The sequence below is a fragment of the Ambystoma mexicanum genome, chromosome 1p, assembly GCF_040938575.1.
Source record: "Ambystoma mexicanum isolate Mex_15411 chromosome 1p, UKY_AmexF1_1, whole genome shotgun sequence".
Classification (NCBI taxonomy): domain Eukaryota; kingdom Metazoa; phylum Chordata; class Amphibia; order Caudata; family Ambystomatidae; genus Ambystoma; species Ambystoma mexicanum.
The window spans coordinates 112,140,341-112,162,772 of record NC_090921.1 but is presented as its reverse complement, the minus strand read 5'-3'; the positions used below and the strand labels follow the sequence as shown (position 1 = coordinate 112,162,772).

At 45.6% G+C, this 22,432-nt stretch overlaps 1 protein-coding gene across 1 annotated transcript in view; it reads right to left on the bottom strand.

Annotated features, from left to right (window-relative positions):
• The window catches only part of LOC138566820 (thialysine N-epsilon-acetyltransferase-like), a 238,396-nt gene that overhangs the window by 179,206 nt on the left and 36,758 nt on the right, over positions 1-22,432 (bottom strand). The gene's annotated exons all lie outside the window — the stretch shown is intronic.

Sequence of the window (22,432 nt, the reverse complement as noted above, 5' to 3'; positions counted from 1 at the left end):
ATGATATTATCTTGGTCGCTGCATAAATATCTGTGACTGTCGATTGATATCTAGCACGTCAGTACGATAGTGCAGTGGGTTAGTGTTAATAACCCGAGTCCCTGCCTGTGACGGAGGGGAGCTTCCCGAATATATTTGTACACATATAGGTACTCATTATGGGACCACAAAGAAAATAGTATGACAAAAATAATATCACTTTTTCATGAAGAAAAGTAACATTCATTTTCAGAATAAGTATGACAAACATATGAATATAATTTTCTTAGGATGCCTGTGCATATGCACGCGGATTCTTACCCCGAGACCTGGCTAAGAGTCTCACTGGAGAAAGGAAAGGAAACGCCAAGTCTGGTGATGCAACCATCTCAAATGCTATCTTTGAAGTTTTCCAAATCAGTATATATGGTTCAATGTTAAAAACATGTTACAGGGATAGTGAATGTTGTGAACATTAAATGAACATCAGGTCCAGTAACATTATGTACTTACTTACTCAAGCATGAAACCCTTTTATTACAGAAATATTTGAAATACATTAGAGCTGTGGTCATTCTTACCTTCCCATATTTGGAAAGAGTGCAATATAAGTGCACATGGCTGTCAATCTTGGAATGATAACCTTCTTGTGAAATATACATTAAATTGTTATTCTAGGTTTTGCTAATGTGCTTTGGGTGGATCTATGTGGATTCCCCGCAACCCAATTTCATCGAATTCCGTTTGACCAGGTCTGAAATCAGCACTGCAGGGAATCATTTTCCATTGCGGCGCCCTAACCCTAGAGTGCCCTAATGCGGGGGACACCGCCACAACCCTTATTCCCTGCCCATCCCTCCATCCCCCTATTCCCCACATGCAGTAAGCGCATGTGCAGTTCCCAAAAGGCCGCCATTCAAAGTAAACGGCCTGTCAGGGAATTCCTTTCTGAAACCGCCCGCTTTGCTTTGTAATTTTCTTGTAATACATGGCATCCTGCAATACCCTTATAAAAGACTTCAAATAATGTTATAACTGTCTAGTTCTAACATCCCTGTGACCTGCAATAAGAAAATTAGACAAATAGTATAACCGTAATATGTTAATACTGTTGAATTAAGACATTAATTTCCCTGCTGCTTGAGCCAACATAGTGCAGAATTCCTATGGTCTCTTCAGCACTTCAAGCATGACTAGCTTTCCCCGACTGCCTTGTTCTAAAATAGCTTTCAGTGACAATGTACTCATTAAGGAGAACAAGAATCTAAATCAATTCTATCCCCTCTAACAAGTGGCCTTACGCAACATGATCTGGAATTCAACTTTCCATGGCATCGGAAATATATACGAAATAGTTAGGCATTAACATAGTTCGGCAAAGAACTCCAGTTTAGATTGAACTTTGAGGCTGCTCTCAAGAAGTTGGAACATAACGTTGATCAATGGCAAGGGAAGGTCTTCGGTTGTCACTCGTAGGCAGGTTGCCTCATTAAAATGGCAGCCCTCCTGAGATTTCTAGATCTATTCAGAAATGTTCCTATTAAGTTGCCCAAAACATACTTAATTCAATTAAGAAGTATCTGCTTACGTTATATAAGTGCAGTATCTGTCACACTAGTATAATCTCCTTCCTGATAGACCACATGTGCAAACAGAGAGGGTGGTTGTAGTCCCAACCCTATTTGAGGTGAATCATACTGGTGGAGAGCCCCTTAAAATTGGGCAAAATAAATATTGTTAAATGCTCATATATGCAGCATGGCCACAGGCGCTACAATTCACTGCTGCCGGTATGCCACTCTCCTCAAATCCCCATTACAACAGAAGACATTTTCACAAAAACTATGCAAAGACTAGATCTGCCTACCTCCTCACGCAGGAAATGAAGTAAGGTTTAAGTTACTGACCTGTAACTATTGTTCTCCAGCATGGGTCTGTCATGGATTCACATGGCTCATGAATATTCCACGTCAGGCTGGGAATCCTCGGTAAAAGAAAAAACAGTTTCACTTTCACTTTTAAATTGTATTTCTCCTCTAAACCAATCAGTGTCCTCTGGGTCATACTGCCCCCATCTAATGACAGTCCTCTCCCTTAGCTCCACCCCTGGTGGCTATCTTCAGATTTGGCAAGCACGTAAGTGGTAGTATGAGAGGGGAAGGCGTGAGGATTTGCACATGAATCTATTGCAGACCCATGCTGGAGAACAATAGTTACAGGTAAGTAACTTAAATCTGGTCTGGCATGGATTCACATGCTCATAACGATTACACAGCAGTACATTTACAGAACCACAGGAGGCGGCAAGGATCAACAGAAGCAATAAAACTCACCTCTGGAACTGACTCACCTGAAACAAACAGGTTGCGTAGCACTGCTTGGCTGACTCGGGACTCCTCCCTAGAATCCCTGTCGAGACAAACCTTGTGAAGGTGTGCGTGGACCTCCACGTAGCAGTCCTGCAGATGTCGAGAAGGAGCACACAGGAGATGTCTCTGGAGGAGCGAATGTCAGTGCATGATGCAGCCGGAAAGCCACCTCAAGATGGAAGCCTTCGACAAGGCCTTTCCCCAATTTACAGGTTCAAAGTTGAAGAAACAGAGAAGTCTTTGGAAAATTATTTGTTCGTGCCACGTAGAACTTCAAGGCACAAGCAACGTCCACATACTGAAACCCTTGCGATGACGGATTTGGAAAGAAGACAGGTAACACCAAAGGTTCGTTGAGGTGGAATTCCAACAGTACCTTTGAAGTGTGGAAAGACAAGTAAGGCTGCTTGCAAGATAGGGCCTGAAACTCCCCCACCCTCCTGGCCGAGGTCATAGCCATGAGGAAAGCCGCCTTCCATGAGCAAAACTTGAGTGGGGCCTGATGCCCGAAGGGCGCTCCTATGAGTTTAGTTAGCACAACATTGAGCTCCCAAACCAGGGCAAGTGCCTTCACTGGCAGGAAAGTCCTGAAGAGTTCCTCCTGACGAGTCCCTTGAGAAACTTGACCAACATGCGATTCCACAGCGAAGGTCTGCTCGGGACCTGTTGTACCTGAATATGGCGGCGAGATGCACCTTGATAGAGGCGCGAGTCAGTCCCGCTTTGGTCAAGGAAAGCAAGTATGATAGAAGCTGCAGAGCTGTGATCTTCTGAGTCTGGCACCAAATTGAGAAGCATTTCCATTTATGTCTATAACACTTTCGTTGACAAGGCTCTGGACCTGGCTAGGATGTCCTTACATTCCGTGGGTAAAGCATAACCTCCAAACTCTAGGGCTGCAGGACCCATGCCCTATGGTTCAAGACTTTGGGTCGTGATGCAGAATCGCCCTGCTTCTCTGGCGAGAACGTCCAGGGATAGCAATATCCGGATGGACGGGGCCACTGACAGACGTAGTAAGTCCGGATACCAGATTTGCCTCGGCCACGCCAGAAAGACGAGTATTATCCTGCAGTGGCACGGTCTGAGTGTGTTGATCACACATTAGAGGAGGGGAAACAGAGGGAAGGCGTACAGGAACCGTCCCTCCCACGGAACGAGAACGCACCCCCCATGCTCCTCGGTTGAGGAAACCTGCTGGCAAACCTTTGGCACTTGGTGTTCGCTGCTGTCGTGAAGTGATCGATCTGGGGCTAGCCCCATTTGCCAAACAGATAATTCACTTGGTCCTGGTGAAGTTCCCACTTGTGGCACGAGCGAGTCCACAATGGTGTTCTTGACTCCTGCTAGGTGAAACAGGACGAGGAACAGGCCTTGACGATAGGCCCAGCGCCACAGGTCTTGTGGCCCCTTGCAAAGCGCCGGTGAGTGAGTCCCCCCCCTTGTTTCCAGATGTAGAACATGGTGGTGGTGTTGTCTGTGAAGATCCTCACAACATTGCCATTCAACGATGGGTGAAAAGACTTGAGGGCCCAGAATACGGCCTGAAGTTCCAGGACGCTGATGTGGAGGTCCTTCTCCTCCAGTTGCCAGAGGCCTCTGGCGTGCAAATGCCCGGTGTGGGCTCCCCATCCCTCAAGGTGACTGTGGTGCCAATCACCTGGTAAGGAAGAACCTGAAACTGAGCTCTCTGGACGAGATGTGGCCGTACGCCCCACCACTGTGTCACCAGATGGAATTCCTTGTTGAACAAGATCTTGTCTGCAACATCTGCATCAACCTCGCTTCCAGGAACTCCTGGAGAGGTCTCTGCACAGGCGAACAAGTCTGATGCAGGAGGACATCATGCCCAGCAGCAACTTGATGGACTGTTGCCGTCTGAATTGACAAAAAGCGATGTACTTTGCCTTCTATGGCTCTCACCCTCTCCTCCTAGTGGGACGCCAAACCCGTCACTGTGTTGAGTCTGGCACCTAGAAACAGCGCGTCTTGAGATGGCATCAAGCAAGACTTCGGATTGTTTATAGAGAATCCCAACTCAGTCAGCAGACGTACGGTCTTCGATGTGTGTTCGCCTGCCAGAGCGTGTGAGCAGGAATGTACCAGCCAGTCGTCCAGGTAGGGGTATACTTGGATGCCTTTTAAACAAAGATGTGCCGCCACCGGGAACAGGCATTTCTTAAAAACCCTTGGGCAGATCAGGCCGAAAGGCAGAGCCTTGAATTTGTAATGCTGACCTAGAGCAACGAATCGTAGGAACTTGCAGTGTTTCTTGTGAATGAGGAAGTGGAAGTAGTCGTCCTCCAGATTCAACGTTGTCAGAAAATCTCCTTGCTCCAGCTGACCGAGCACGTGTTGCAACGTGACCATCTGGAACTTTTGGGACTTCAAGTACTTGTTGAGATGACGGAGATCTATGATTGGCCTCCACTCCAGTTTTCTTTCGAACCAGAAAGTATCTGAAGTATACTCCGGAGCCCCGGAAGTATACTCCGGAGCCCCGGAGAAGCTGAAGGACAAGTTCTATTGCCCCCTTCTGTAAGATGGCCTGCACCACCTGCAGAAGATGTGGTCTGTGTTTGTCGCTGAATCAGCGGAATACAAGGACACCTTCATTGGAACTCCAAGGTGTGCTCCTGTCCGAGAGTGTCCAGCACACATCTGTCCGTGGTGATCTTTTTCCACGTGCTGACGAACTTCGCCAGCCAGACTCCCATTGGGGTGCTTAAGTGTGGGGCCAAGGCCACGGCCAGTTCAGACCTGCTTGGGGGTCGGAACTCTGCTCTGTGGGCAGTGCCGCCGCTGTCCTCCACCGCCTTGAGAGCACCCCTGTACGCTTCTTGAGTGGAGCAGCATGAAGGTTGTCAGTACGGTACATTATAACCTTTGGAAGATCTTCCTGCTGCTGCAAAGAGCCCAGGGAGCGTGCTGTATCTGTGTCAGTCTGTATTGCTTGCAAAGACTCTGTTCCCCATCTGGCAGAAACCAGTGTCCGCGATGTCCACTGCCACCATGATGGCGTGATCCGAGGCCACTTCCCCTTCCCGACAGAGTTTCAGTGCCTCGACCTACTTGTCTTTGGGTCCTATTCTGTACTTTCAGCCCAACTTGAACCATAGTTCCTGGCCACATACGGGACAAAATGGCTGCAGCGTTAGCTGCCTTGATGGTAGAGGCTGCTGTAAAAATTTTCCTCTTGCCCATTGCATCCTGCTTCTTCCCCTCATGGTCCAGAGGTACCATGACTGTCCATGACTGGTTTGCCGAAAGCTTCCTGACTGCTACCGAGACCAACGAATCAGGCGAGGGCTGAGACCTTAAGCACCTAGAGGCTGAATCTGGAACCCTGTACTTCTTCTCCAACCTGTCCTGCATGGTCGGGCCATACTCGGGTTTCTCATTAGAGCCAGGCCTTCCTCCCAGATGTCGTCCAGGAAGTTAAGACATGATGGTCTTTCTTCTCGACGCACACCGTTGGTACAGAAAGACTTCTTTCTTGGTCCCCTCAGTGACTAATTGAAACAGTTCAGAGCCCCTCGATATGACTGAATGAAAGGATCCAACTTCATCAGGTAGGGAGGACCTATGGGGCTCGTCCGCGTGCCACGTTTCCCTGTCGGCCACGATGAACTCGTCGGCGCCCATAGCCAGTGTCCGAGCCCTTGGCCGTGTGCAGAGCTGGGGCTCCGGGTAGTGTCTTACCACGACAAGTGGTGGTGGTCGAGGAGTCGGATGATGGCGAGGACCCGCGCACCCTTTGCCCCTTTTTATGGGGGCACAATTAGCCTTGGAGGCTCTTGTGTGTCTGTGAAGGCGTCGGTCCTGGAGACATCATCTGCTGCATTTCAGTGACCATTGTGTGCAGGTTCATTTGAAGGTTCATTTGAATGTCCAGCGACACGTCCCTAGGTCTAGGGTTGAATGGAGCCAGCGGTGTAGGGTCTGGGCTGCTGCTCCTCTGTATAGCCATCGTCCTGCAGATCATTCTCATCGGTACTCAAGTAGATCTGCTCCGGCCTGTCCGGAGCAGCCCGCTGGTCCACGTACGGGGACGGTCCACTGGGTCGGGCTGTTCCTCTCTCCATCTCAGGAGGTGCCGAGTCGCCACTGTGGAATGGCTGCCGTCTTCATTGCTGCCGCTGCAGCCGTATCTCGCCTCAAGGGTGACAGAGGTGGAGTAGTCGACACATCTTTTGCAGACCCACTCTCATTCAACCCTGTTGCCGTAGAAGTCGTTGACTTGGACGACGAGTTGCTCGTCACTACTTTCATCGACAGTGCCGTCGTGGACTCCGTTGACCTGGCATGATGCAAGGTCTTGGCCAGCTTCAACAAGTCCTTGTCAGTTTACATGTGGACGCACAGAGTTTGGACGGGGTTAGGGACTTTCTCTTCAAATAGGCCCACTTTATTGGTAGGCTCACTGTAGAGGCCGACGGTGATGGCGATCACCTTCTGCCCGACTTGGGACCTGCATCAGCGGCGAACCCATCGGCGCTAGCATCGCACAGCATGGCCTTCTCATGGAGCCCCGTGAGCAGGGCGTCCTCCAAGGATCTGGACCTCCTCATGGAAGGTGTTCGCTGCTTGGACTGGCCAGTCTTGGCTTGACCCTGCCCCGCAGCGGAGTCAGTGGCCTTGTTCGGCTTGAGCCACACTGACTGTCTGTTGTAGCAGCCATTTTTGGTTTTCTTCAAGAAACCACAGCACTCCTTGCATCCCACCTCATCGTAGTACGGATGCAGGCGATAAGAATTTTTGATGCCGATCTTCCAGAAAGACATTTCTTTACACAGAGTTTGAAAAGGCTTCAACTTTCCTTCTTCTCTTCAATCAAGTCTGAAAGGCGCAAAGTAGGCCCAAGGCCACGTCTTCTCAAAACATTGATGATGATCCGACGGTGGGTGAAGATCTTCACCAGTAGAGGATCCCTGCTTCCGGTCTTTGTCCTTCGTCGAAGATGATCAAGCAAAAGACAGTCTAAATTTGAACGATTTTGGACAAAAAATTGGAAAAAACACGAAATTAGCTCAGAGAGCAATGGGTGGATGCCCAAAACTGAAGCATGTGGTAGAAATCTGAAGATTGCCACCAGGGGTGGAGCTAAGGGAGAGGACTGTCATTGGATGGGGGCAGTATGACCCAGAGAACAGTGATTGGTTTAGAGGTGAAATACAGTTTTAAAGTGAAAGGGAAACTGTTTTTTCTTTCACCAAGGATTCCCTGCCTGACGGGGAGCATTCATGAGCATGCAAATCCATGCCAGACCCAATACTGGAGAAAGATCTGGTAATAGAAACATCAGATGAACAGTGGACATATATTTGCGCACAGACTAAAAGAGCCTCTTTCAATGCCATATTCGAACTGATGCACGTTAAATATAACCCCCAAGTATACTATCCCTCTGTGAAATTAAATAAGTATTGTCCAGAGTCAGAATACCTGTCAAATGTGTCATGCAGAACAGGCAACTTCCTACATTTAGCCTGGCACTGCAGAGCTATCCGACAATTCTGGTGTAGGTCTTTGTAGCCATCAATGAAATGCTGGGGTGCAGCTAACCCCAAACCCCTAGCTAGGTCTACTAGGGTTCACAAAAGACATTCCGATATATCAACGCTGGCTTGAAGGACTGTTGCTGGTAATAGCAAAGCAGTGTGCCACCAAGCCATGCTGGCATGGCCCAGCGCTCACTGTTGAGATTTGGCTTAGGGATGTGGCGTTTTGTTTCGACATGGAGCAATTACACAGCAAAGTTGTGCCAATCAATAGCAGACCAGAGGACATCTGGATACCTTATAAGAATGATCTGGTGACTTGTTCTGTCTTGAGAGCACACTAGAGAATGGTTTAGAGAATGGTTAACGATCAACACCAAACAATGTTACATGAGGTATAGTCGTTATGCAAAATCGATTAGTTAGAATGGGGATGAGAATCTAAAGTTGAGCCTGTTGTCTAGTGAGGCTATAAAATGTTAAGTGGAATGAAAGCGGTAACCAAGTTATACTATATCTGCAAATGTAATTAACAAAGTATGCTGGATTCCTGTATAATATTCTGTGTTAAAGTAAAACTAAAGTCCCAAAAAAAGAAGTTTTTTTTATTAAAAAAAGAGCAAAAATCTATATGCATGTTATCATATATTTTAAATCACAAAAGTTTAAAATGCCTTTCTTAAACAATTTTTCTACAACATATTACAAGCTGCATATTATCGATTTTCTTAAATCCAAGCAGATTCTATATTGATATGTATTGACAACTGCATCGCCACACTCCATCAACAGCACCGACACGACTTGCCACATGATCTTCGTTGCCTTATCATTTACAGTTACTGGGCGTCCTCGCCATAGGCTTCTGTCTCAAAAAGGCTTTGATGGCTTCGATTAAATCCTGTTTGTCCCTGTTTGCGTCTGGTATATTTTCGGTAAATTTTCACCCCTACTCGCATTTCTAAACTCCTTGAAAGGATTGTCTATGCTCAGGTTTTGTCTTTTCTCATGTAACATTGTCACTTCCTCCCCATCTTCAATCTGGCAATGGTATGGTACACTTGACAAACTGCACTATCTGAAACATCTTAAAAACAAAAATGTAGCTTTCCTCCATCCTCTATGTACCTTACCTGCCCCCCCTCCCCGGGCGTGTGTTCTTTTTCCTCCTGCTGCCCTTTTTTTCTCTCCCTCGGCATGCCCTTCTCACTCCAAAACACTGGAATTATCTGCTAACTACTATGCACACTTCCTCCCAATTCCATATCTTTCATACTCATTTAAAAGATAACTTCCTTTACCTTCTCTCTTATAGCTAATTGATACCAGATCTAACGTAATCAAGCTATGATGGGTGAAAAAGAAATCCATAGTAGGCCTCAGCCCTACAGATAAGGGGTGGATCAGCTACTTTTACTTCCCTCAGTTAAACTAAGCTTTGACACAATCAATCTATAAATACCAAATATCAAGAGAGTGATATAGAGAGAAAATAAAGCATATAAGACGATAGTTGGGCGTATAATATGCAGAGTACAGCTAGTCATTTTAAAATGCATATAAAATGGTGATTCTTTTACTAGTCCTTTCAAATGAAATTAAGGTTGAAAATCAATTTCAACGAAAAATGTTGGGCTGCCAATAACATAATTAAGTGCTACTTTCAGCAAGTAATATTAATATTTTAAATATATGCAATATTATACATCTATAAAGAGCTGTACAGTAATCAAAATAAGTAATTGATAACATATGTATTATAATTTTAATATTAGCATTATAGATAGTTTCAAAATATTAATTATAAGAATTACCATGTCACTGGGCCCGATTAAATAACTAAATCGAGAGGGGTGAAGGTTTCATGCGAAAGCACTATTCACAATTGTAAAATAAATAGTAAAACCAGTTTAATAAGAATCTATTAAAACACAAATACATCAAATTTGATAAGTCAACATTCAAATGTTTAAAAATAATGTCTTCATTCCAAAATCCTGGAGCTTGTTGGTGTGGGTTCTTCCAAATGACTGTTAAATGTTAAATAAGTTCATCATAGCAGGATCTTCATAATGAATACTTCACACAGATATTTAAGAAAGTATTTTACATACTCTAATAGAACTGTGCAAGATATTTATAGCATGCTACTTATTTTATTTACTTTATCTGAACTATCTGTATAGTGCCTATCTAGATTCACGAAGGAGCAGAACCCTGTAGAGAGAATGCTGTAGAAAGATAGGTGCAATACAGTTCATCATGAGACGGGTATGATTCAGATCTCACATACAAAGGTTCGTGCAGAGAATTATTGAAGGCACGTGGAAAGGACATGAGTGCATATAAGACATAGTACAGGAAAGCAAGTGGATCTTAAAGTTCATTTCTGACGTGAAGGTAAGTGGAGAGTTTGATCTAGTGTGGGATGTCGAAGAGGATAGATCTAAAAATGTTTTGAGTCTTCTTCTAAATCTGGATTTCCAGTTAGGCTAGGTGTGGACTTCAGTTGTTACAGTATCTGCCGGAGTTCCTAAATGAGGCAAAATGGAGATTTGTTAATCGTTGTTCAGTATATTAAGTAACAGGATTTTACCAGGATCAAGTGTGTAGGGAAGCCAATGGATTGTGGCCATAGTGGAGTGATGTGGTTTGCCCCTTTATGAGACATGCGCGTAATAAAGCTATGATGGGTGAAAACGAAACCCATAATAGGCCTCAGCCCTACAGATAAGGGATGGAACAGCCACTTTTTACTCCCTACAAATAGGCAAATACTCCCAAAAATTAAAATAGGGAGTAAAAATATTCCCAACAAAAAATGGGAAACAAACACATATGACAAAGTGCCCCCTGCTTACACTGACACAGCTCCATGGACATGTTTGGACCAGCAGCGCACGTAGTACCATGTGAATACATTGCTATTATTACTGCCTGATAGGAAGAAGTAAACATGTGTCTTTTAATATGTATGACTAACTAGGTGCAAATAAATAATTATTACAAAAACAGTTCTGTTCCCCTGTTAAATTATATTTTTACTTGATTATAAAATACTCCCATTGGGATTTGGACTTCCATTTTTGCTCACTAAAAAATCATTTAACCGCCAACTTTAATAAATAGGGAGAAAAATACTCCAAATTCAAAATCTTATCTGGAGCACTGGCAGGCCTGTGAAAAAGGTATCACCGATGTCTAGAGGGCAGCTTTGTAATAGACTAAAAGTTAGTTTCAGAAGGGGAATGACATCCCTGTGAGTATGAAGGAAAGGAGATTATGTTATAAGTGTTCAGAAGTCACGACAGTCAGTAAATTGTTTTTTGTAGACCTTTTGTGCAGGGATGTAGAATATTTTATAGATTTTGGCCAGTGGTTCACTCAGACGTGACACACCTATCTAATATCCCCATACAACCCCATTCCACAATTCAGGACAACGGGCCAACAGTGAGGTATTTAAAATAAGATAGTTTCGGGGCGCGCTGTTGCGTGCATCGAATATAGCTGCCTGAGTGGAGAGCTCCGGCTCAAGAGAAATCCTGTACCTTATATATCCTGCCAGAGCCAACGTTAACAACTGAATATCATTAAACGCTGCTGCGGAAAGTCCATAGAACAGGCCCTGACAAGACAGGACGGGTGCACTGCAAGACGACGGAGATATCCTGCCTTGCACCCGCGTGGCTGGGAGGCAGCACGGCAGCGGCCTAACAGCTCCACGAGTCATCTACGCTGCACCGAGGAGCCGGGGACTGCAGGCAGGCCGAGTGGGGGCAGGGCATCCCACCCTTAACAAGGCGCCCGTGGTGAAAGACAAATAACCGGTCCCACGCAAGCAGGGGAGGCTCTGAGAGCCACGGCTCCAGCCTCACGGATCTTGCGTGTGCAGAAGTGCGGCAGAGGAGGTCCCTGTGGCGCGGGCTGTCGGTGCGCTTCGCTCCCTGGGGGATGCGGCTGGAGGCATAGCGGACGCCCTGGGGCCTGGCCTCCCCAGCCCCGGACGGCCGCAACCCAACGGCAGCTGCACTGCAGCTGTAGACCTGGAGAGGAAGCACACGGGGGAAGTGGCCTCCACCCCCCTACCCCAAGTAAGTGGAACACAGCAGGGGAAGCCCCTATCAGAGCAAACATATCCTGGGGCGCTGCTCGACGCAGGAATGCGGAGGGGGGCAGCTGGGAAACTCCTGTGCTGAAATGACACCTAAGGGCCAATAGAGAACCTGAGACCCTGTATTTTCCGGGAAGAACTGCACTCACACCGCTGGCGCATCCCAGGCATAGACTTGTGAACTGAATGCAGCCATCTGCCAGAACTACACAGCTACAATAGTGAAGGGGAGCCCGTGAAGTAGGTCAGTGGCAGGCCTTGCAGCCCTAACCAACGTGCCTCAGAGAGAGGCAGGAGTCCCTAGGCAATAGCCCTGAAAGGGTGTCGGCCCACCGGAGGTGAGGTGAGGCCAATCCATATTCGATTTGCAACACATCCTGAAGTGGGCGGGGAGGTAAGGGCAGCAAAACCAACCACCCCCCCTGCAATTTCCTAAACTCTTACTGGACATCAACATATCAGACACAAAAATTTGTGGGAGAGCACAGTCCACCCTTAAAACGATAACTGTGATACATGGGCCACACCGAGAAAAAGGGCACAGGAGGGAATAAAACTGGCCCAATGGACTCCTTTGCCAATTTCCAGCCGCATGCTGTGGCCGGGGGAACGCCACAAACATCCAATAGCCAGGAGACATTCTCTAGACCGCTTGGCAACAATAGTACAAAACGGGTTCCTTGCGGTTAACGTCAAGTTCGATGACATAGTGGCAACAATAGGCTCCTTGAAAGCGCGGGTGGAAAAGGAGAGTACACGCATCACGGAAGCAGAGAAAAGAATAACCCAGAGCAAGTGCGAAGATCTTGAATCTAGATCACGGAGAAATAACATCCGTATAGTCGGGGGGTTTCGGGAACGTTTGGCAAGGGCTCCATGGAAAGGCAGGTGGAAAACTTGCTGAGAACTGTCCTGGGACGGAATCCCTATCGGACCACTTTCTCGTCGAGAGAGCTCACCGCACCCTTGCACCCCCCTCCCAAACCAGGGGCTCCACCCCACACTAGAATAGCACGTCTCCTCAATTACAGGGACAGGCACACAATACTCCCGACTATCTAGAGAAAAAGGCTCACTGCAATATGAGGACAATAGAATACACATATATCCGGACTTCTCAGCAAACATACAAACACAAAGAAGATCCTATGAGTTGGTCAAGAAACAGCTGCGGATGCGCAACGTGCCCTACGCCCTAATCTTCCCTGCAGAAATGAGAATCCAACATGGAGGAAGAGCCCACTTTTTCGAGAATCCTGCAGAAGCCATGGCGTATGTGGAGGCCTCCATCCCCCTTGCTCCTCGTGACCAGGAGGGAGACCAAAATGCGAGACTGAGGCCAGGTGAAGGGAGAAGGGACCCTGCAGACTAATGAAGAGACACCATCACTGCAGCGCGACAATGGCGAAAAGACACTGACAAAGTTGGACTGGACTAAAATGTATTGTTAATCGAACCGTGAAGCCTCTGGCGAGGGCAGCCAGATGGCTATGGCGGTTGTCCCTCAGGAAAGGTCCACTAGCTCAGAAGAGGCCCCGTTGGGCAAGTTATGAGTGTTATTGGGCAGCATCGTCGAGTTCGGGGAGATGATGCGGGTTGGGGGTCAGGGTACCAGAGAATGTTTAGCTACGTTGAGCTATATGGGGAAGGGGAAAGGGGGGAATGGGAAGAGGCTTACCAGTTGGGCCTCTGGTTTAAAAGTAATGTGGTCTCGCAGAAGCGGTTGCTGCTCCTGCCATGCAAATACAGGATATGCCGGACACGGTGGTTGGTAATAACACACATATGTGTAGTGCTACAGATGGGTTGAGAATACCGCTGTTATACTGGAATGTGTGTGGGCTGAACAACCCGATGAAGGCCATGAAGGTCGGGAACTAGGTTACCAGGCATAGCCCTCAGATTGTGATGCTACAAGAAACGCATGCGCTAGGAGCTGCAAATATGAATATACTTTCCAGGTGGGGGAAACTACAATACTTCACGGACTACTCGTCCCAATCCAGGGGAGTTCTCATTCTCATACACCCCTCACTGGGGTTCCGGACTAAGGGGCACAAGACAGAGTCACTGGGAAGATAGGTTCTTTTATGGGGGGAAATAGCGGGCAAACAAATAACATTGGTTAACACTTATGGCCCCAACATTGATGACCCAGACTTCTACTTAAAAATATATGAAACCCTCAATAAGCTTGACGCCTCGACCATAATATGGGGAGGGGATTTTAACATGGCTTTTGATCTCACATTAGACAGATCTAGCAAGAACATGAGGACGCCCACCAGAATGGCACTAACATTTGGTCACCTACTTACAAAAATGGCATTGATAGATGCATGGCGTACACTACACCCTGATGCCAGACGATACACCTATTACTCCTCGGTTCACGACAGTGAATCACGCATAGATTATTTTCTTTTGGCTCAGGGCCAGACAAAGGCACTGCAGAGCTGCTAAATCCTGCCCCGCACACTGTCTGATCCTTCCCCTGTGCTGCTGGAGCTTAGGCTTAGAAACACCCCTAGACCGGCTAGAAGGTGGAGAATGCCGGGTGGGTGGGATACTTGGTGACCCAAATGTGGTTGAGGCTCTGCGTGTTGAAATAGTTGAATTTTTCACTATCAATGTCAGGACAGTAGAACGGGTGTCCACGGTCTGGGAGGCCTTCAAGGTTTGGGCTAGGGGAGCACTGGTCTCGAAGTCCACTGGCCTCCTCAAGGAAGAAAGGAGCTTGAGGGGATAGAAAAAACAATTTAGAGGGAACCTATAGCCACACGCATGATGGGGACACCCTTAATGAAATACACAAACACATAAGAGACTTAGACGACCTGGCCGCCAGAGAAATAAGATATCTGGCAGTCCCTGCCAGAGCACGGAGATATGGTGAGGGGAACAAGGCGGGTAGAACACTGGCCAACCTGATTAAACAGGAGAGGCAACCACACCAGATTACCAGCATACATACGATGCAAAATGAGGTGGTGACAAGCGAGGAGGGGATAAGTGGGGAATTCGTCAAATTTGAGCAAACACTATATGTAAATAGAGACAGGAAAACAAGCGCTGAGATAAAGGCCTATCTGATGACACTGGAGCTCCCCAAGCTTCCACTTGAAAACAAAATGGCGCTATACCAGCCGATCACTGCGGAAGAAATTAACGAAGCAATTAAGGGCCTCTCGTCAGGCAAGGCACCGGGCTCTGATGGGCTAGGGGCTGAATTCTATAAGGAGTTCTGTGTGGAACTAGTTCCGATAATGTTGGAAACCTGGGAAGAAGCGCTAGAGGGAAATATACTGCCCCCCACAATGAGAGAAGCCATAATTACTGTTTTACCAAAGCCCCGACGCCCACCTTGTCATCATACTGACCTCTCTCGCTTATTAACGCTGACGATAAAATATTTGCAAAGGTGTTGGCGAACCGAATGCTACCCCTAGTCTCCACGTTGGTTCACCCTGACCAGAATGGATTCATCTCCCAAAGGTCTACTGCTCTAAACCTTCGTAGATTGTTTGGAGTGACGGCGCAGATGGATCCAGACAGAAGGCGTTCCACTCTGTCTCTTGGGTCTATCTCCTCACAGTATTGGAAACATTTGGGGTGGGACCTGGCTTCATTAGATTTGTACGACTGCTATATACCGCCCCGGGGCCAGAGTGTGCACCAATAGAACCATCTCCGAGTTATTCCAACTGGGTAGGGGCACGCGGCAGGGGCAGGGATGTCCATTCTCGCCCATATTGCCTTGACCATAGAGCCCATGGCGGCGGCCGTCAGATTGAGGCATGGAGACAAGGGAATAAACATGAAAGGCTCCACACAGCTAATCTCACTATATGCTGATGATACGCTTCTTTACATCCGTGAACCCGAGAAAAACAGCGCCCATTATGGCGGACATACATGAATTCGCTGAATACTCGGGATATACCATAAATAATGCCAAATTTGAAATATTCCCACTCACCTCCTCTACCAAATGGCCAGCCGTCACCTGCGGACTTAAATGGTCGGAACAACACATCCGATAAGTTGGTATTTTAGTATCCAGGAACAGACATACTTTGTACACTGATAATCATGATCAGGCATTACAAACACTGAACACTAAGCTACAGATTTGGAGACACCTCCCTAAATCCCTACATGGCAGGATAGCACTATTATATTTTTTTGTAAACGTGCCTATATGGCCTGGCAGGGACTTCTTCTGCAAACTACAGTCAATGGTGGTGACCTTCCTCTGGAATGGGAAAACGACCAGAATAGGATGGGAGAAAATGACTGAGCCCTATTGCACCGGGGGTATAGCTGCCCCGGACTTCGAGCTCTACTATCTGGTCGCCCAGCCACAGTTTGCAAAGTATTGGTATGAGGAGGTGGACGGAGCACCACATACGTGGATAGAAACACGCACCACATCACCGACAGACGGTAAGTCAGTAATATTCAACTCACGACACAAAGACACGTGTGAATATGGTCCGGTCAGCTGTACAGTCCGAGCCTGGGGCGCAATATTCAAAAGATTTAAGCTCGAGGCACCCTATAACCCAGAGGTCCCCTTGTGGAACTTTCAGGATATCCCTCTGACCTTCGATACAAGTATACAGGAGGCCTGGGATCCCAACATGGAAATAAGGGTGGGTGATATGTTTATAAATGGTAAATTTGCAACCTTGGATGACTTCACAAGAGCGTTGGGAGGCGGACCACTCAAAATACTACAATATTACAGGATGAGAACTGTGTTCCAGAAAAGGTGGCCGCTGTTCCCTGAGCCCCCCTCACATCCCTGTGCACAACTCATTACCACAAAGGGGGGACTGGGTATCTGTTAACTGTATGTCTCAGTACAAACACATACACCTACAATGAACCGGGTTAAAGACAAATGGAGAAGCAGACCTGCCGATGCCCATACCGGAAGATAAATGGAATAGATATTGTTCACTTACAAAAAAAGTTTCATTAAATGCTGGATTGTGCCTGATTCAATTCAAAATCCTTAATAGATTACACTACACACCGGCCAAGATGGCCAAATTTGTAACAGATTGCACTAGTGATAGCCCCAAATGCTGGTCCCCATGGGTGGGCTCCTTTCACATGTATTGGGAGTGCCCAGCACTGGCGGGTTTCTGGGGAAAGTAGAGAGAGAGAAAGAGAGAGACAGAGACAGAGAGAGGAATCTCTGTGGGCTGCGTAGGATAGATTTCACCTCCAATTGCATAGCAATGCACTGCTTCAATGTGTTTTGCACCTTTAATGCGAGACTTTGGTTCCTGTAAATGCATTTTGATTTAATTGGTGTGCAATTGAAACAGTTTTCCACCCGAGGGCAAAGACGATGCATTGCCTAAATATTCCCTTTCCAAGTCACCACTATTGAAACAAAATGTCTTTTAGGGGGCATTTTTCAATGACCTTTCACCTTGACCAATCCAGGCTGCAGTCAAAGTGCATCTGAATGTCATTCACCTCTTCTGTTGACCTCCCATTGCTAATGGATTCCGTTTATGAGTTGATTTGAAATAAAACATGTGATAGATTCTTTAAAGGAACAGCCTAGTTTCACAAGGCATTAAATAACCGGTATCGCATTGCAGCTTGCAATACAATACTTCTGATTTGCTTTTTATTTAATCATGTTGCACAAGGGGGCATGGCCAACAGCCCATAGTATACCACCTAATCCGAGCCCTCCTCACATCTTCAATATAAAGTTAATTTATACTATGGCTCATGCTCTTAAAATGATCCCATAGCCTCTACATATATTGTAATAACCAATGCTAACCTGAACATTTCATATTTCGATGATGCTCCCTGTGCCCTGACCGCTGTGGAGCGCCTGTCTGAATGGCTAACCTCAGTGGAGCAGCGCGTCCGTTCAGAGCAGAGCTCAGATAACATGGTCTCGCCGGAGAGTCCTCTACGATACAAGCTGCAGAGCTAGCGGAGAGCGACACTTGTTTTCATTTATGGTGAACGAACTTCGTTGTTGAGAGTAGGAGCAGCTCTTGCTGGTGGACCGGTGCACCCTTGTACTACAGCGTGTTGCCTATGGTGCCTAAAGCGCTCTGATAGTGCTGATTGAGAGGGGAGCCTTCGTGGTCACTGCATCATGGAGAACCATCTCATCTTTGCTTCATGGGTAATGTAACGTGGAAATGTGCCTCATATGCCGTCTGCTGGTTATTTTATTCACATTCCTTTCATATGGTGTATTGTAAAATAGCCTGATGTTATGGGAGGCTCTCAGTATCTCCTTCTCACCGGCGTTAGAATTGCAAAAGGCTCATAGGAGAAGGACCAGATTTACATACGCTAATCCATCGCCCAGGCCGTTTATTGCGTGTTCCATTCGTCATCATCAAGTCAGATTGGTTGCATCACAAGCAGAAAGATTACCATCCATTTTTTATGCATATGCAGGTAAGACATTCTTTGCCCCTGAGTTCCCAAGAGATAACAGGAACATTTGGGAATTAGAACTTGGTTCAAATTGGGGTTGAGATATGGTTTGTTGGATCCAGAATGGTCCCACAAAAGATCTTAAGTGCGTAAGTGTCTTCATGAGTTTGATCCTCATCAGATGGAAATCACAGTACCATTATACACTTCGGCTGATGATCTCTCTCCTGATGTATCTAATTATGCACAACTTCCTAAAAGAAATAGAGCCAAATTTACTAAGAATCATACTGTACACTGAAGAGTAGACTTTTCCTTATCTCCCAACCATGAACTGTTCGATAAATCCAGAGGTAAATCTCGTTCACTTATTAAGCCAACGGAAGCACTGTTAAATCACTAGCTTAACGATTCCCTTTCCACTTGTATAGAGCTTTCCTCTCTACGCTGGCCCTCTCAATTTATCATCTTAGCATGTTAATTACTGTTTCTACTTAAAATGTTTATGGCTTCACCCGGTATTCAATGCCCACTTATTTCTATGAGGCTGAAATGTGTCATTTTCATATGCCCGTGGGCACTTTTATCTGTCTTCTTCCTGAAGGGTGTATGCGAGTGGTTTTCTTTGGTCTACCCAGTTATGGGTTAAGGGATGATTGATGTATATCTGGTTATTCTATCCTCCATCTCCTTAATATGCATTATTTATTGTCTTTATATGTTTGTCTTCTATCCCCCTTCTCTTGTGGTATGTCCTTGAAACAAAGACTACCTTGCTGGATATATAAATTACACATTTTTCATTCACTTGCCAATGTTCGTAGTAGGTCTGGTACTCTCACCAGTATTTCCTGTGGTGTTAAAATAGTCATGCTGTATCATATTGATATGACTTTCCGTTATGCATTTGAGAATTGGTACTTGGAATGTGAAAGGTATCAACCACCACATCAAAAGGCAAAATATACGCTCCCATCTGGCTAAACTCAAACCTGATATTGCTTGTAGCCAGGAGACTAATTTGGATTCTGAGGAAAACAAAATTAAATAAACAATGGGTTGGGCAATACACTACTTTCCGGCTCTTCATAAAAAGAGTGGGGGTCGCTATTCTAATTGGAAAGAGACTGAAATGCCAAGTCTTAGCAGAAGAAATTGATACAGATAGGCCCTCATTACGACCCTGGCGGAAAGGGGTTTACGCCAGCGTAAACCATGGCGCCCCTTTCCGCCTGAGTACGAGTTCCCGTAGCGCCATGGTGATTTTTACGCCTGCTTTTTGCAGGCGGAAAAATCCATGGCGCTACGGGACTTGTTGTTAATTACGCCACCGTAATTTACGGTGGCGTAATTAACGCCTTCCCCACTCCCATTATACCCTATGGGGCAAAAATGGGAATGGGGAAGGGTAAATGGGGATTGGGGACTTACCGCCCCGCCAAGGTCGGAATGGGGCGGTAAGTCCGCCAACCCCCATGGCGGAGTTGGCAGCTTAGCGCCATGGACCATGGTGCAAATTGCACCATGGTTCTCCGCCAGGGTCGTAATGAGGGCCATAGTCATTTAGTGATCACTGATTTGCTGACTAATGATATTCCAGTCTCTATTGTTAACTAGTCCAACTAATCCAAAGTTTTGGAATTTTTACTAAACTTGCTTCCATAACTATTGAAAGAATTATTTGTTGTGGGGACTTTAACGAAATAAGGGACTTCACCATGGATCGTAGCTTTACAACAAGATTTATGATCACTAAGACCCACAAAAGTTGTAGGAATGTCATAGAAGATATGAACTTTAACGATTCTTAGCGTTTTGTTAATCCTAACTTTAAGGATTTCACCACCTATTCTGACCTGCATTTTTCTTTTTCAAGATTAGACTATATTTTTGTTAACGCTCTACATGTGTCTGCCATACAATCATCCCATATAGGTGCACTTACTATTTCTGACCATGCTTCAGTAGTTAATATCTTGGAATGGATTTCGAATCCACTTACGTCCAATAGATGGATACTCAACCCTTCACTCCTAAAAAACGAAAATTCATAGGGTGTCCTCTATTTAAATTCAGAATTCTTTGAGACCAATCTAGTTTCAGACACTATTATTGATAACTGGAATGCATATAAAGCTACTTTGAGAGGTTATATTATTTTGTCTCAACTAAGAAAAACAGTCTTATGAGAAATATGTGGAAACGTCCTTTAAGAATCCTAACAAGTTGATCTAAAAGGAATGATCTTTGAAACAAATTGAATATAACAAATACTCTAAAGAAAAAGCTTGTAATACTATTCTTTGTACGAAATGTAATTAGTATGGTGGGGTTGAATAAAGCCGGCAAATTGTTAGCCATGGAGCCTTAAAATGGTAGCCTCACGCATGAGGAAAGGAAGAAGGAATCAGCTGGAACAACGGCTGCGGGTATCACCACCGCAATTAGATAAGTGAGGATGAGGGATGATTTAAGAAGCATTGGCAATGCCAATGTTTCAGCGTTTACTGAGGTTATTTGCATTTTGCATTTAAAGGCACCAGGGTGCAAGGAGGAGAATGTAAAGTTTCAAAGGAGGATGTGATAAGGGGTGCAGGTGTGAAATAGAATGAAAAGGGGAATAAAGCAAGGGAGGAAGCCATTGCGATAACAAACATACGGGATCACGTACAGACATGGGCATAGGTGATGTGTGAGCAAAAGTCAACATGCCTGTCTAGAAACACAAGAACTAAGGGGCTTCGCACCACAACTACCCAGCATAGCTAAATGTTTTTATAACTAACAAGCATACTTTAAACAAATGTTATATCCACACAAATCTGCTTCCATTTGTTAATACATTAATATTACCACACCACCAAGGAAACAAGAACTCGCCTCTAATGTTTTCACTAAAATGTTCATGTACAACTCAGAGATCACCAGTGAGAAGCCGAACATGGAGCCATTATTAGCAACAACATGGGTGCCAGCCACACCAACTGTATGTGTAGCGCCTCCTCTAAGAAATATTCCATTGTTGGTACCCAGAGTCCTCCAGCTCGGGGAGCCACAGACCCTCAGACTCCTTGGCCGCTGTAATAACTTGGAAGCTGATGAACACCCGAGCCAGCAGGTAAGTTATTAAGTAGATTTATTGTAGTTCAATGCCAGGAACAAAACATTGGCATGTCCTTTCCAAGTCAGCATTCCTCCAACTGCCAAGCATAGAATCCCCCTTTGATAACAACACTCCACTCATACTGACATCACTACATTCCATTTAGCAGTGATGTCATCCACTCAGCTAGCAAGACACATTACAACAGCAGCCTCATGCTTTACCAGTGACATGTTCTTAAATACTGTGTATTTGTACTTAACATGGCTTTACAAAAAAACAACAAAGGTCTCCTAACCCCTCTGGTCCTTAGTGATGGAACCACGCATGTAACTCACTCTGTATCCCTGAGGTCTTTTCATTTCATTTACAGGGTCAATTCGTTATTGCTGTTGGGGCCACTCGCGTTGCCGTACTTGTCTGTTGTTCATTTGTGTAGGCTATCATTTTATTTCCAGTCCCTATTTAATAAATCAGTAGCCATAACTTTCAACACGTGATGTGTGGTGTCCCTCTCCTTGCGGGGATACCTATAACCTGAGAGAAAAGAGCCCAGTTTATGAGCCCTGCATACCATTCGAGACAAAAAGAATGGCTAAATAAATAGATGTATGATCGAATACAATACAATTGTGACACATGTTCTTGTTAATTTTTGATGTTCGATGATCAGATGCATAAAACATATTCAATGTGAAGTTGTGAACAATGCTGCACATGTTTCGGGGAACCACTCTCCTTCAGGAGATAAATTGTAAAATAATAAAGAGAAAAAAACATACTATATCTATAGTTCCTAATACATAAAGCTTAAGGCCACATCACCACCACAGAAGTTACAAAATAACACATCAGAATGCCTTGGGTTCACAAACTAATATTATTTTATTTGGTTAAAAGAAACCTTTACAAAATACACAATCACATGACAGCAAGC